At 39.1% G+C, this 14,348-nt stretch overlaps 1 long non-coding RNA gene across 4 annotated transcripts in view; it reads right to left on the bottom strand.

Annotated features, from left to right (window-relative positions):
• The window catches only part of LOC310903466, a 92,946-nt gene that overhangs the window by 53,148 nt on the left and 25,450 nt on the right, over positions 1-14,348 (bottom strand). Inside the window, exon 2 of one of the 4 annotated variants that reach the window (XR_014587569.1) lies at positions 3,290-3,366. The exons of the other annotated variants lie outside the window; for them this stretch is intronic. This is a non-coding gene — a long non-coding RNA (uncharacterized lncRNA). The remainder of the gene's footprint in view (positions 1-3,289; positions 3,367-14,348) is intronic. 4 annotated transcript variants of the gene reach the window in all.

The raw sequence follows: 14,348 nt of genomic DNA, 5'->3' as shown, positions 1-14,348 counted from the left end.
AGCACTAAGCGGACTGATGTAAATAGGAAGTGATGAGGAAAATCAATTCAGGGCAAACACATTTTTTTCAAGGCTGTAACAGGAAGAGATAGGAAGCCCAGGAAGATACTTGATAGATATTCAACTCTGTAGAAAAGAGGAAGCAGCATGTTGAAGCACTAAGCTGGTTATTTTGAGTTGTTGAACGGAAACGGGATACAGCACAGAAAGGATGCAGATAGGATGCATTTTGTTGCGTAGCAACCCAGGGAATAGGAGCTCCTGCATATAACTGGAGACCATCTGCTTGTACAAGAGGGAGAGAAAAAACACGTGTTTAAAAGGGAAAAGAAAAAAAAGTGCAATACTGAAGAAGGAAGTTTAGCTACACTGTGTGTGTCCTGGCCAAATCACGCCTGGTAAGAGTTTAAGGGATAGAAGAACTGAAGTATAAGGCATTGTGTGCAGCTTCCTTCTACGGTGTGTTTGCATTGAGTATGTTCTTACAGAGCCAAATTAGGCCTTTAAGTAAAACAGGCAAACTGCCAGTGAAGATACTGAGTTGGTTCATTTACACTAAAGCAGACTGTGACTTCTTTTATTTCCTCTACAATATTTAAAGTAAAACTACATCAACTTCTAGCTTGTGCACATTTTTCACATTGCTGCAGTATACCACCTCTTCTCAGAGAGCCAACCAGTCATCAGCTTGCATGGGATTATTATTCAGTCTAACTTCAGCTCTTGGCACACTACAACATCTTTTATGAGTGTGATTTTTGGTGCTAAAATAAAAGAATTGTAGACTGATTTCAGTAGTTGCCTAAGTCAAATTAGAATGAGGATTTCCTCCAAGGCATTGATTTTATGACAATTTCATAGCAAAGGATTTATTAAGAAAAAGAAATGCATTCTGAAGAAGAGAGCTCCATTGATAGTCAAGACTAAGAAAGAATTGGGAAAGAAAACAAAGCTGAGCCCTGCCAAATAGTGTTGGAGCTACCGGTATCACCTAAGAGTAATACCAGTTCTGGTCCTGGAGCAGCCAGTACCCATCACTGTTGAACACTGGTGGAGACCTAAAGGAAAGGGGACAGAGAGCAGGACAGAGAGTGAGACTCAGTTGCAGGGACATGACAGTTAGTGAAGTGTCTGTTTAGGAAGAAAATCCATATACCTGGATCATCTGGAATGCCCCAGTCTCCAGCTGTCTGCTGGTGTATTCGGCTCCTCTTGGCACAGACCGTAGGAAGAAGAGCTAGTCTCTGCCTTTGCATGTGACTGTGGCTATGGGGCATAGATTTACTGTTCTCCATCGCTGTCCCCCATGAGTTCATGGTACACCTTCCCTCATAGCTCAGGAAAAAGTGAACACGAAGAACTCTCCTTGTTTTCCTCATTCCAGTTTTCCTTTCTTTTTCTAATACTTTATTATAAAAAGATTTCTGATGGGCTCAGAGTCACTTTCAGTAATACAGTATGTAACTGTGTAGGGAAAACTGTTATAACCATCAAATTTATGGCCATGTACTGTGCTGCACTGCATAGCTTCTGGCAACATTATGGCGTTCCTTTGATTGTATTTTTCCTTATCTGGTAATCATTCGGATGGGACTAGCAGCAGTCCCATGTAACGTGGGCTCTTTTCTGTTTCTCACATCATTCAAAAGCTTTTATGTGTTCTCTGACTTGCCAGATCCTTCTTGTTCTCCAACTTAGACTGATTTCTCTGTCCTAAAGGAAGACAACCCCGTCTTGCTCCCAGATGACTGTAGAGCACAGGGGTGGTAGGCCAGCACCTAAGCCAGCAGGGGGAAGGAGGCAACGTACCCCAAGTGACACTAGGCTGGAGTCAGAAAGCTCATTCTAACTTTTCTAACCTACAAGGTCTCCCAAATAGGGATGGTTTTTCACTAAGGTTTGGTCTAGCAGTCCATGCTTTACGTTTCTTAATAGATACATATTAGATCAGCTTATATCAAGGCATATGAGATTATGCTTCAGCATGTGCCCTAGTTTAAATTCTGCTGCTCCTGCCATGAGTTCATCCCTGAAGTTGCACAACCTTATAATTTTACACAGGTGGCAGCATAAGCATCTACCTCACACATCAGCACATACAACAATCAAAACAAAAAGCACAAGAAACAGCTATCATGAGAAATCAGAATTAAAACAAGGAGTTGTAAAACCTAGCACCAAAACATACCAATTTCACTTTGAAAATTCCTTCTGTTATGCATGCACCTAGAACCACAAAATATTGTAAAATTGGTTTATTTCAAGGGATAAAATCCTGAAAAAGTCCTACAACTGCTCAACTGGTCCATTAGATGATTAGATTCCTCTCAAACCCATAACTTGAACTGCTTTACACCACAAAATAGATAATAGAAACCTGATGTTTAAAAAGGAGGAATTTACATCTCCTGCCATACTCTAAAACACACGTGCCTCCCAAACAAGCCAAACCAAACCAGCAGTAAGGCATCCTGCAGACTTACAACCCAGTTGTGTGAAGCCAATCCCCCAAGCACAAAGCTTCCAGCAGAGAAAGGTAGAAAAGTTGTGGCATGTTTCTACACTATTACACATTTGAGATCCTATTTTCACAAGAAGGTTCTCCCCCAGGCTCATTCTTTCACTCATTTTATTATTGCTTCTGCACTGTTGGTCAGTTTACGAAACGCCTTTGTCCTGCTGATGTGCTGCAGAGCTGGGCTTCCAAACAACCACCCAGATGCGAAGCTGAACGAGAGAACAGAAAAGTTATACCAAAACTCTTGCAATTACACAAGAGTAATAAATTAATTTATTAAACTTGTCCAGAGAAGTGCAGAAAAGAGCTAGCAATAGGCCACAGTTCGAAGAATCTGGGACTCTATCCACCCACAAGAGGGTTTTTTTGGGCAGCAGTACATGAGAGCACTCAGAGACCAGCTGGCAGGGCTACAAGCAAGAACACCTACATTCAGCACACTGTTATCATGTGTGCTTCTCCCCGGCACGCACAGCATGACAAGAGGAAATCATTGTAATCCTGATGATGCTCTTAGGGTTCATATTCAGTTAAGAAAGTCTTTGGTAGAGTTCAGTAATGACTCTTTGTAATGCTCAGCTGCCCTTGGGCAATAAAACACTTCCTAAATACTTCTCCTGCCTTATGCTAATTATATAACACCAGAACATATTTTTCCTTCTCTAGGACACCTTCAGACTTCAGATTAACCTAGCATGACAGACAGGAGGAGTGACCCTCTTGTCTAGCAGCATATGCAAATTCTTAACAGCCCTCAGGAAAAAACTTTACCTTAAGCCGCAGTAACCCATCACTGGCAAGGGTGGTTTCCTGCATTCAGCTCAGGAGCAACACTTGTTGGCTACAGCCTGAAAAAGAATACTAGTCCAGATCGAAACAAAAAACAGTGACAGCAAAGAAAAGCATGCTGGTCTATCTGGCATTTGAAAGGTACAGGAGGTAGAACAGACAATCAATGATATATCAGTCTATGTGCGTATGGCCTCCCCTATAACAGCCTGATTACAGCGGCAAGGAATTTGATCCCAAACGGAAGAAATTCACCAGTCTAGTGGCAAAGCACCGATCCTACAGGGAAAAACAGCTAGCTTGGTCAGGGTGGTTCTAGTGCCTGACCCTGCCATTTTTGAGAAATAGTGAATAAAAGTGATTAATGTAATAATTTGGTGCATATCTAATACATATATCTTTTTTTGTTTTATACATAAATGTACATAAGGGAAATGTTTTTCTGCTTAGGTGCTCACATAGGATACAGAGCACATTCAGAAGAGCTTTTTTTCACCATGTACCACCGTCAGGCAGTCCCTATAGCCCCAGTAACGATGGCTGTACTGCTGCTCATTCAGATCTTCCACGGAGCTCTAAAGGTGTTGAACAGAACTAATCTTTTACCTGAATAAGCAAGCAAAATACTTACTGAGATAAACCAGGAGTGCCAAGCCACTACCATAGCGTGAGGTTTTGATTGGTTTTAATGGTTTTGAACTTGAAGCGTGGGCTCCTTGTACTTACGATATTTTATGATTTTAAGGTTCAGCAGAGGCTTAGTTATTTTATTCTATCACTCATTAAAAAGAAGTTAATAAAGGTAACCTTATTTACTAGAAACTATATTGCAAGATCACTAGAATAGCTAAAATTGCCGCTTATTACCCCAAAGTAGTGCCAGGAGAATCCAGACAGGATACTTTTCTAAATAACAGGAGGTATTTAACCTATGAAAAAGTGGTTTTAGTGAAGCCAAACAAAAAATTCCACCTGTGCAGATGTGAAGTCTTTCCAATTGTCATGAAAAGGACTATCCGAATGACAGAGATGCTATGTAAACACATTTTGAAGAGCTGTCCAAGTTTAAACAATGTGAAATCTGCACGTTTTTTCTCAAAACCAGTGATCTCCAAGCAAGTCAAGGAAACCAGCATGTGTAATTGTTTTTGTAGTATTAACGTGCTAACTCTCAATGTTTCCAAAATGACAGGCACTTGAAAATTTGGGGACCATTAACAAACCATTTGATAGTAGAAGCAAACCAGAACCTGAATTATGCCATCAGCTCTGGTCTCAATATATGAGGTATAATTAATCCTTAATATCTCAGACTGACACAGAAAAGTCAATTTTTAAGCATCCACTTCATTTTGCTCCTAATGGGTAACAAACTGACATTTAACCTGATTAGGTCAAGTCTCCTAATGCACTGACACATTTATCTACATATAGATGCAAAACAAATATGTGTGTCTGCATGCCACAGATGCCCATCACATTTAAGATGTAGCAGACTATTCCATAGATTGGGAGAATACAACAGCAAAATCATTTGTGCATTTGGCTTAATGAGCAAATACCTTAAACGCTATTATCTGCTCAAAGGGCACTTGCATGGAAAATCTAAAACAAACTAGCATTTGCAGAGGAAACAGGGCCTGTTGGATGATTGATGTTCCACAGATTATATTACTTTTCCGTGTGTGTAGAATAAATAGGAAAAAGCTTAACCAGCAATGGGATAGTCTGCAATATTTTCTTGCTAGTATAAATCAATCTTAACTACACAAAGTATTTGAATTTCCACTTCGGGTATTTTTTTTTTTCTTTTAACTGTCCTCCCATAAGGAATTTCTGAACAGTTGCATCAGTTGCTCCATGAAGAAGCATTGAGTCACCTCACAAACAGAATAAAGAACGTATTACAGGTTTGGGTTGTTTTTAACTGAAAACCGAAGCTCTGCTAATAAAATAGAAGTTATTGCATCATAGGATAGGAACTTTGGCATCCCCCCCATGCTTTTCTAAGGCAAAGCCTGAGCTAATTTTCATGTACATCCATTTGATATTTGAGAACTACATTGCGTGGATGCCAGTGAGAAGGTTCCAAGATTTTTTCTTCAGCTTAATATTTTTCCATCCTATTATACTCATCTAACAGGAAAAAGCGACTTGGGACATTTCTCCAACATAATTGAACGCATTATGGGGGGGGGGGGGTGTAAAAGATTTAAGATGTATGAATATTGATTAGAATGAAAACAAAGATATTCTCCCATTTTTCTGTGTATCTTAATGAACTAAGACAAGCTGTTTCCTTATGTTCCACAAACTGCAGTCTTCTAACATTGTTTTCTGTTGTCAAGTATGTTACTCGGTGCTATTACTTGCAAAAACACCCCCTCAACTAAATGAAGTAATTCAATTTTATTGGATGGATTCCTTTAAGTGTTTCTAAACCTATTTTCCCCCTCCTTCCCCCCCATAGATCACTAACCGGAATAAGTGGCTGTAGTGTTTGTACTTTCATAAGTATGTATACATGTGTATATATCTTTGTATGCATCAGTACTGAACTTTATTAAATGCATTTTAATATACACATACACACAAATAGCAAACAGTGTTAGGCATTTTGATTCAGTGTTTGTATTTAGCACAGTAACTTGTTAGTAAAATTCTTCTTTAACAATTTGCATGACTATAGGAGGACTGGACAAAAGAAACAAAAGAACAGCTTAACAATAAACAAAAACAAATTCCTAAAAGCTAAAATTTTACCTAAAGCACATTTTGAATTTTTGTTGTTAGAAGGGAAGTAGGAGCAGACCCTAGGTTTCTTTCAATGCTGTTTTGTGTATCTAAAGTTGCATATTTATGTATATCAAACCTAGATGAGAACTGTTATTTTTTCTATTAGCTTAGGAGTATAAATTGCATACCTTCATTTTATGAAAACCTATCAAATATCTAAGAACAAATTCAGCGCCTTCAATGAAACTGCCAACACTGGCCATTTCTCCTTTAAAATAAGGGGTGACAAAGTTTGTCAGCTGCAATAATTTCTCTCGCATAGTTTACTTACACATTTGGTTTTCAGATTTGGTCTTGAAAATAAGTTTGTGTGAATGGTTCTCTTTGGGATTGTCCAGCTTCCTTCCACCTTCTTCTTAACAGCCCTTCTTGCAGCAGGACATCCTGCACTTTAAGAATTTCAGTTTGTTATCTCAGTAGCTCTGGAAGCATTGTCTGAGTCAGGAGTTTTCTTTTTTGTCTTAAGTGCCTGGTATGCAGCTGGCATCTAACCTTATACACATGTGCATACTTTCAGACCTGTCTTTTTCAAGCTGACATTTGACATGGATATAGTAAGTGTGAAAGAGCTGAATGGGGCACTGCTCCATAGCAAGCAGAGCATCTTGGAAGCTCTGCCTCGCTGCTTTTCCTAGCAGTAGCACCGTAGAGATTTTTCTCTCCATTTGATGTCCTTTACTGTGGCTAAAAAGCTGTTTCAACTACTGTGTTGATATACATACATATATGAAAATATATTTACATGTAGGAATTGGATTTCCCACTTTTCCTCTCCCTTAGTAGTTACCGTGACCCTTAGTAATTCTTGTTAGTCAACAGTAATAGTATAGGCTTGATTGGCTCTAAATTGATCTAGCTACAGGCCAGAGAAGTTCTCCAGACCTATGTGAGAGCTCAGAGACCCCACACCAGGGTTATGCAATTCATTACTGTTATTTTCACTGTGACGCAAAGGTATGCACCACAGACTGCCTGCCAGGAGATTCCACGACTTTCACCTCAGTCAGCATTCTCTGTAGTAAATTACTCTGGGTACAGAACAGTGTCCCTGTCTGAAATATTCTTCCACAAATATCCAAAGCATGGTGTTATCAGTCATAAAAAAAAAAAAAAACAGTATTGTTCCAAAATGGACTTGGAGATGGGGCTAAAAAAGGTAATAGTAGATATTACCTAGTAGCAATACTCCTTTGCCTCTAAACATGTTTTAAAATTGTATCTTTCGTGATTCATAAAGGCTTTTTGCTTCTCAGGGAGACTACAGCAGCAATGCTTCCATGAATAGGTCACTGGATCAGGAGCTATACTAGAGTTTTATTTTTGTATGTGCCATAGGGTCACTGTACTATCTTAGGCAAGTCACTGGAACACTTCACACCCTATTACACCAAGGTGTGACATGACCTGGAAACCACAATAATGTGGGGACTCAATATGGTAGCTTATTTTTCTAATTTAATTCAAATGACTCCTGACTTAAAATAAATTGCAACTGGTAAAAAACAGTGTAGGTTTACAAGTCAAAATTTTCAGCTATTTGTTAATGGATCTTGACCCTACCTTAAAGTTTAACTGATACATTAACATGATTTGATATGAGAAATTAAGTTTAGCCTTAAACTTTTTTTTTTAATTAATGAAGTTCATTTTACCTACTATAGCTACACCCAGATTTCTAAGCAAACATTCAAGAGCAATATGGTCTTCCTCTGCACTGGAAAATATACTTGCTTTTAAAACTAATGTGTCAAATGTTTTAAATTAAACCTTCTTTCACATCATTGCTTATTACTGGCCATAATAGTGTCCATATCGCTGCTTTCATCAGCAAGCAAAGAAGCTGTCTGACTGTTATCAAAAGAAACAATGTCTAGATCACCTTTAAATGCTTATTTTATGCTTTTCCATTTGACACAGATCCCATTTTTTTCATTTGTTTTGTGCACTTATTTTGGTTGTAATCTGTATAGTTAATAGAGAGGAGTAGTAGTTCTATGTATCGAGTCTGTGCAAAGAACTACAGCATCTGAAGATACTCAGCTCCTCATCACTCCCATAATGAGATATTCAACACCTGCAAGACTGGAAAAGAATAATATCTGGCAGTGGTTGTATCCCGCTTCACTTCTCTTTTGAGAATGTAAGAGACAAACCCAGAGAATGTCATCACATTAACACTGGTGTCACTCCACTACCAACAACGGATCAGAAGTTCTGTAGTGGTCTGTTTTAGTGTCTTCTCCCCTGAGAAATACTTGGTCCTTAGATATGCATAATAGTTTTGAGTTGTAAATTATTCTAGCTAGGTAATTTAGTATGTAGCATTAAGATGAGCAAGCCATGAAAAAGTTGGTTCTGAAGTTGGCTGCTGCTACAGGTCTCCTGAAAAGTGTTTTCTGCAAAGTAAAGCAGTACAGAAAGCTGTTTGCTATGGAAACTTGAGGATTTTTCTGTTCGTTGGGTTCTAGGATGGTTTTAGACCACAACCACAGGGTCGCATCATGGCATTCAGAGATATACAGTATCTCACATCTCTGGTAAACTACTATGCAAACTGGCGCCTTACTAACTGCTCAAACCCTGTGAAACAAAAATGGAGAAAAGTTTATAGGAATACTATTTGCAAACCCTGACGTACATATCAATAGAGGAGATTACCTATGCCAAAACACTTCATGGTAAATCAAGGGCAGAAGTAACCAAAAAATTTGCCAAGTACAGTAACATTACATGGTTCACTACTGTACTAACCTACCTATAAAGGCCGGTTAACAAAAAGTACACAACTCAAAAGGCTCACAGCAATAATTAGATGAAGAGTATATTTTAGAGTGCCGAAAAATTCATATCTGAAAGTGGTGAGTTCTGCTTGAGCTCAGTGCGTGCTTATGTTTTGAGATATTTGCTATTCATTTGGTTTGCCCCAGCCCATTGCAGTCAGTGAGCGTATATTCTGTTACGTTAATTTTGGATCACGTTAAGCTGGAAAACACCAGACGATTACCAAGCCACTGCTGGTTGTATTGTCTCAAACCACAGATGCTATGAGATGTAGCAGCCAAAGCAATCAAGAAACTACAGCATTTCACTGAGGAAATGCCATGAATTAGCAGCATTCATGCTGCTATCTCTATGCATGATCACCATATGCTGCTCCACTGAAAAAAAATCATATCCTGTTTAGGAGTCCTATGTGCATTACAAGCCATCAATTACTAATCGTTGCAATAATGCAACAGATTAGAGCCAGATCTATGCCTTTTTCTGTATTTAGTTCACTGCTGTGATGTGCCCTCTACAGCGTTATATATCACACTAATATAGATTAGCACTCTAGTACTTGTATTTTTGGTACTGGTCTTTACATCTTACTTTTTTTGTTCCTTCCAGGCTGCCTTGTTTAAGGCATTTGAGCAAAGTTAAACTGTAACAGTAGTTCTATTGGATCTGATCTCTAACACTACTCTGGTTAAAGTTTTGCTGCCATCTTGAATAGTCTCATCTTATCACACATATGACCAATAAAGAAAATCCCTCCACATCCCACTGTGGATCATTATATCCATCACATCTGAAGGCAAAGCTGTTGAGATCCAGATGAGAGGGATAGGACTGACAGCACTGTTTTTCTTGCTACACTGTGATAGTTTCTTATCAGTGCTTTATTTCAGAGTAATTGAATTTATTTCCATGACCCCAAAAATAACATTGCCTACTTGCTTATAACCCCCCTTTCATACAGCATAATAAACAAGTGAGGAAAATCAGAAGCATTTTTACAATGCAGGCCTATTTTATTTAGGGAGTTCTTTCCCCAGCCTAGCTCTTGGACTTCAACACAGGGATACGCAGTCAGACAGCAGGAGATATTAATTCACATGTTAAAATACAAAGGTTTTCACAAGGAAGCATGAGACATTACTTATAGACTTCATCAGGGAATCAGGGTGCTGTTCCTCTCCACCAGACTGACTGGCCATACCTGCTGTAAATGTTTTGTAATCAGTCATAAAGCTAGGCACTGTAAAGCTGCAGTCTATTTCTACTGAACATTATCAGTTGTTCTTACCAAGATATCAGACTTACGTTGGGTTTAAATAAAAATGTCCTAGTTAGGAAGGGTGCTTTGGAGCTGAAGCAAGCAATAGTACATGAGGACCAGAGTGACCAAAGCAAACAGAAGGGCATCAGAATAGCCTGTCCAGTGGCGGATTCAAGACAAAACACTAGTTTACAAACAGTTAGATAAGATTTTTCATTATGATGCCTCCTCTGCATAGCATTGAAGAACATGTAGTTCTCCCCACTCTACATTGTGGTTTTCCTCAAGGACATAGTTAAGATGGTATTTTATTTAATTTTGTCTGTAAGCTACAGGCTAAGCTCCATTGCTTCTGTTGTAATGTCTTGTTTTTATCTTATCAGGGTAGTCAAGTCTCATCAGCCCAAACTCTAGTTAAAGGGAACTTGATCTCATCTTCTTCATATTCACATGCATTTTGCCCTGATCATTCACCCAGAAGTAGCCTTCTACAGATCCTGACAGCTTTTGCTGCAATTGCCCTGCTGGTGGCTTTATGTTCTACACTGCCATCAAATGGCAGAATGTATGCTTTGGCTATATTTTAATGAGTTCACTAAAGTAACTAAAGCCCTTCAGATAAATGAGAATGGATCCCTGAGGACACAGCTCTTTGGTAATAATTTGTCTCTGGAAGACAGCTCAGTTATGCTCCAGCCCGCTCTCCACGCACCTGCAAAGGTCTCCTGGAGGATCCAGATCCCCCCGACATTTCCAAAAAATCTCAGTAGTATTCACCAGGACATACTTAACATCTAATCCTGTCAGGAAAAACAGTCACAGAACCTTTCCAACTGGAAGGGATCTCAGGGCTCTCTAAGCCAGCCTCCTGCTTAAAGCAGTCTCAGCACTGAACCCAAACCAGGTTGCTCAGGGCTGTTCCAACTGGGCCTTGAGAGCCTCCAAGACAGCCATTACAGCATCCCCCCAAACCTGTTCTATTGCTCCATTACACTGACTTCTTTCCTCATATCTACTCCGAACTCCCTGCTTCAATTTACGGCCAGTTCTTTGCTTTGCTGCCACACCTCAGGGAGGGCCTGGCTCTGTCTCCTGCCGTTAGGCCCCCCCTGCCCTCTTCGCTGCTGCTGCAGGAACGCTGGGCCCACAGCCTCTTCCACAGGACACATCCCCCAGTGCCCACACAGCTCACTCCAGGTCCATCCATCCCTTCCTGTACTGAGGGACCCAAAAGTGGATGAAGTAACCAGTTGCTGATCAGCACAGTAATAGCAGATAGTTGCAAATGCAGCCCCGCCCTGTAATGCTTACCAACAAAATATGAAAGACAGACGTATTAATACACCAGCTGTGGGTGTGCATTTCTTTTTTCACTTTCACAAGTTTTTAAACCTTGTAATTCTATTGCAAGTGAGTTACACAAAGATTTTAAACACTTCAGAACTAGTGAGGCAGGCAAAAAAATTAATTGAAATGTCTTAGCTGAGAGTTCCTTGATGTTTAATGGACATTGGCTCAAAACCCCATTGTGCTGAAGTTTATGCAGACTTTCATATCAGAGTAAAAGGAGCACCGGCCACCTGATAAACACTGGCTTTTTGACTTGATTGTATTTTACGTCCCCCTGTTGTAAATGACTCTGCAAGGCAATGGTCAATAGCAGTTCAGGCCCCGTACCACTATTTTAGAAGCACCTTCTGTTCATTGCACTTGATGGCATCCAGCCTGAATGCACTCAAAATATGTACAAATTTAATCAAACTGTTGATCGACGGCTTTAAAAGAAATAATGGCTAGGTGTTTGTGGCTTGGTCATAAAAGCATTATTCAGTCACAAATATTCTAAAAGTCCCATAAAAAAACAGCCCCCTAGTATAAATCAGAGAGGGTAAACCTTGCAAAGCAATATCTCTGATGTCTATTATCTAGATATGATTGATTAACTGCTCATCCCAGCCTCATCTAAGTGCCTCTCTATGGCGCACAACACAAGCACATTGTTCCTAAAAATAGAAAGAAAATAACTTGGCTAGACAAAACCTGCCACTTTTGTCATAATAAAACTTCACATCCAAATCAGGAAGTTCTTAAAAATGCTAAAGAGGAACTGGTTAGAAGTGTGCATGGCTCCTACTGAGCATAAAAGAGATTAAAGGCAAATACATTGCAATTTAGAATTTGGTTAATGAATATGAGCAAAATAACAGTGGTGGTATTGCAGGCCTTAAGTGGCTTCTGTATTTGCATGGCATTCAAAAGTTCAAACTCTTGATATTTTATCTAGATATGCACAAAAAAAGTGTCTTTAGGAATAATATTTCTATTGGGATTTACCAGTGTTAACTTATTTATATTGGGAAGGAATGACTATCCACATATTTGATAATAATTTTAAGTCCAAATAGTTTTAATCCTGGATTATATATCAAATTGATTCATGCTCTCCTTTCCTAAATCATTTCATGCTTACTCAATCTCAACTATAATTCTCAGGGATGAGCACGCCAAAAACGTTCTTTAGCCTCTCTTCAGTTAATAGAGTATTCAGCATCAAGTTTAATACTCAAAAATTAGAAATATTCTAAGTTTCAGTGTATGAAGATATCTCCTCCAGCTGCTGTCTGCAACTTGCTATAACTGCACAGCAAATTCAATATCTCACTGCTTTCTAAAACGTAAACTTCAATCTTAAGGGAACACTTGAATCAGACAAAAGTACAATAGATCTTTACTGAAATGAATACAAATGCACCTTATGGACAGAACAATATCAATATTGCTTAGATGTCTCATGTGATATTTCCAGACAAGCCTTGCTCAAATCCATTCAAAAAAAATACTGAAAACAGCTCTATTTATGGTGAAATACCTTACAAACATGGAGGCTTTTTCTAGTTTTCTTTTCTTCTTGTGCCTTACTCCACTGTCATAATCTGGATTTTTTTCCAGAGTTTATGAAGTGATTAAAAGAAAAGCATTGAGGTATCAGGAAGAGAAAACATCTTTGCAGCACAGGAAGAAAATAATGCATCCATTTCTGAAAGAATTAGCTATATGCCACAGGTGAAGCCTTTTTGGTTTCAGCGCAGTGCTAGCTGGGGTGAGAGGAGAGCCTCCCCAGGCTCCGCTGGGCAGCAGGCCTGACCCTTCCCTCCCTGCGGCCTAGGCCCAGATCTTGCAGGAGAGCAATCACCTAGTTCAAATGCATGTAAGAGCTATGCTGCTACTTTTTGGGTGATATTGATTAGACATAAAGACCAGAATAATCCACACTTACGCTACATTTACACACACACCCCAAAAAAAAAAAAACACCTAACCTACACATTTACCTCTCTACTAATCCGTAGCTACTATATGCTGAATCAGATACAAGTCTAAGAACCAGATTCAGAAAAGGGCTTTCATGCAACTAACTCCTGCCTATTCAATTTTGGCCAGGATTTTCAAGGTTTTTCTACACACAAAGAACAAAGTTTACAACTAAAACGTTGGAAGGCATTTGGAAACTTATCTGATAATGGTTTTAATGAAAGCAAAAACAGAATACATACGGTAATTAAAAAGAATAGACGAAAGCTCTGCTGAAAATCTGATCTCCGTTAATAATGTATTAATGAGGCTACTCTCCTTGCTGGCGCTGGGTCTCGGGTAGAAAAGTCTGTTCAGTTTTTCAGTGAATGCAAGTCTGACATGGAGAGTACTCTGTTTTATGGATATGCATCAATTTAGGGAAAAGTGGTTCAAATACAATGAAAACATTCCTGAGCACAAGGGTGAAGCACACAAAGTTTAGTACTAAATCTTAAGTCTCATAACTGAACAAAATTACTGTATTTGAGACATGTTTGTTATAGAACTTATTTCCTTTTTTTTTTTTTTTTCCTCTCCAATTAGAATTGGGAAAAAAATCATGCCATCAGAATAAAGATCAACCTCAAGATATTGATTCTCAGGAATGAGTGAAATGAAAGGGCTGTTATTTAATGACAAGCTTGGGTTACTTTCCAGGCCAACTTTGTTGACTACCCAGAAGGAAGGAACTGCCAAAAAAAACTAATCTATTTAGAGCATGTGTCATGAAACTTCAGTTCCATCCTTCCAGTCCAGCCTAGTCCTCCAGGTAAGTGCTAAAACCTGACAGGGACACATTAGTGCAGAGCTAAACCAGAGAGCTTGGTCCGTGGGTCCCAGGCAAGGAAG

This window comes from Anser anser (genome assembly GCF_964211835.1).
Source record: "Anser anser genome assembly, chromosome: 8".
NCBI lineage: Eukaryota > Metazoa > Chordata > Aves > Anseriformes > Anatidae > Anser > Anser anser.
This window is presented reverse-complemented; position numbering and strand designations above follow the sequence as displayed.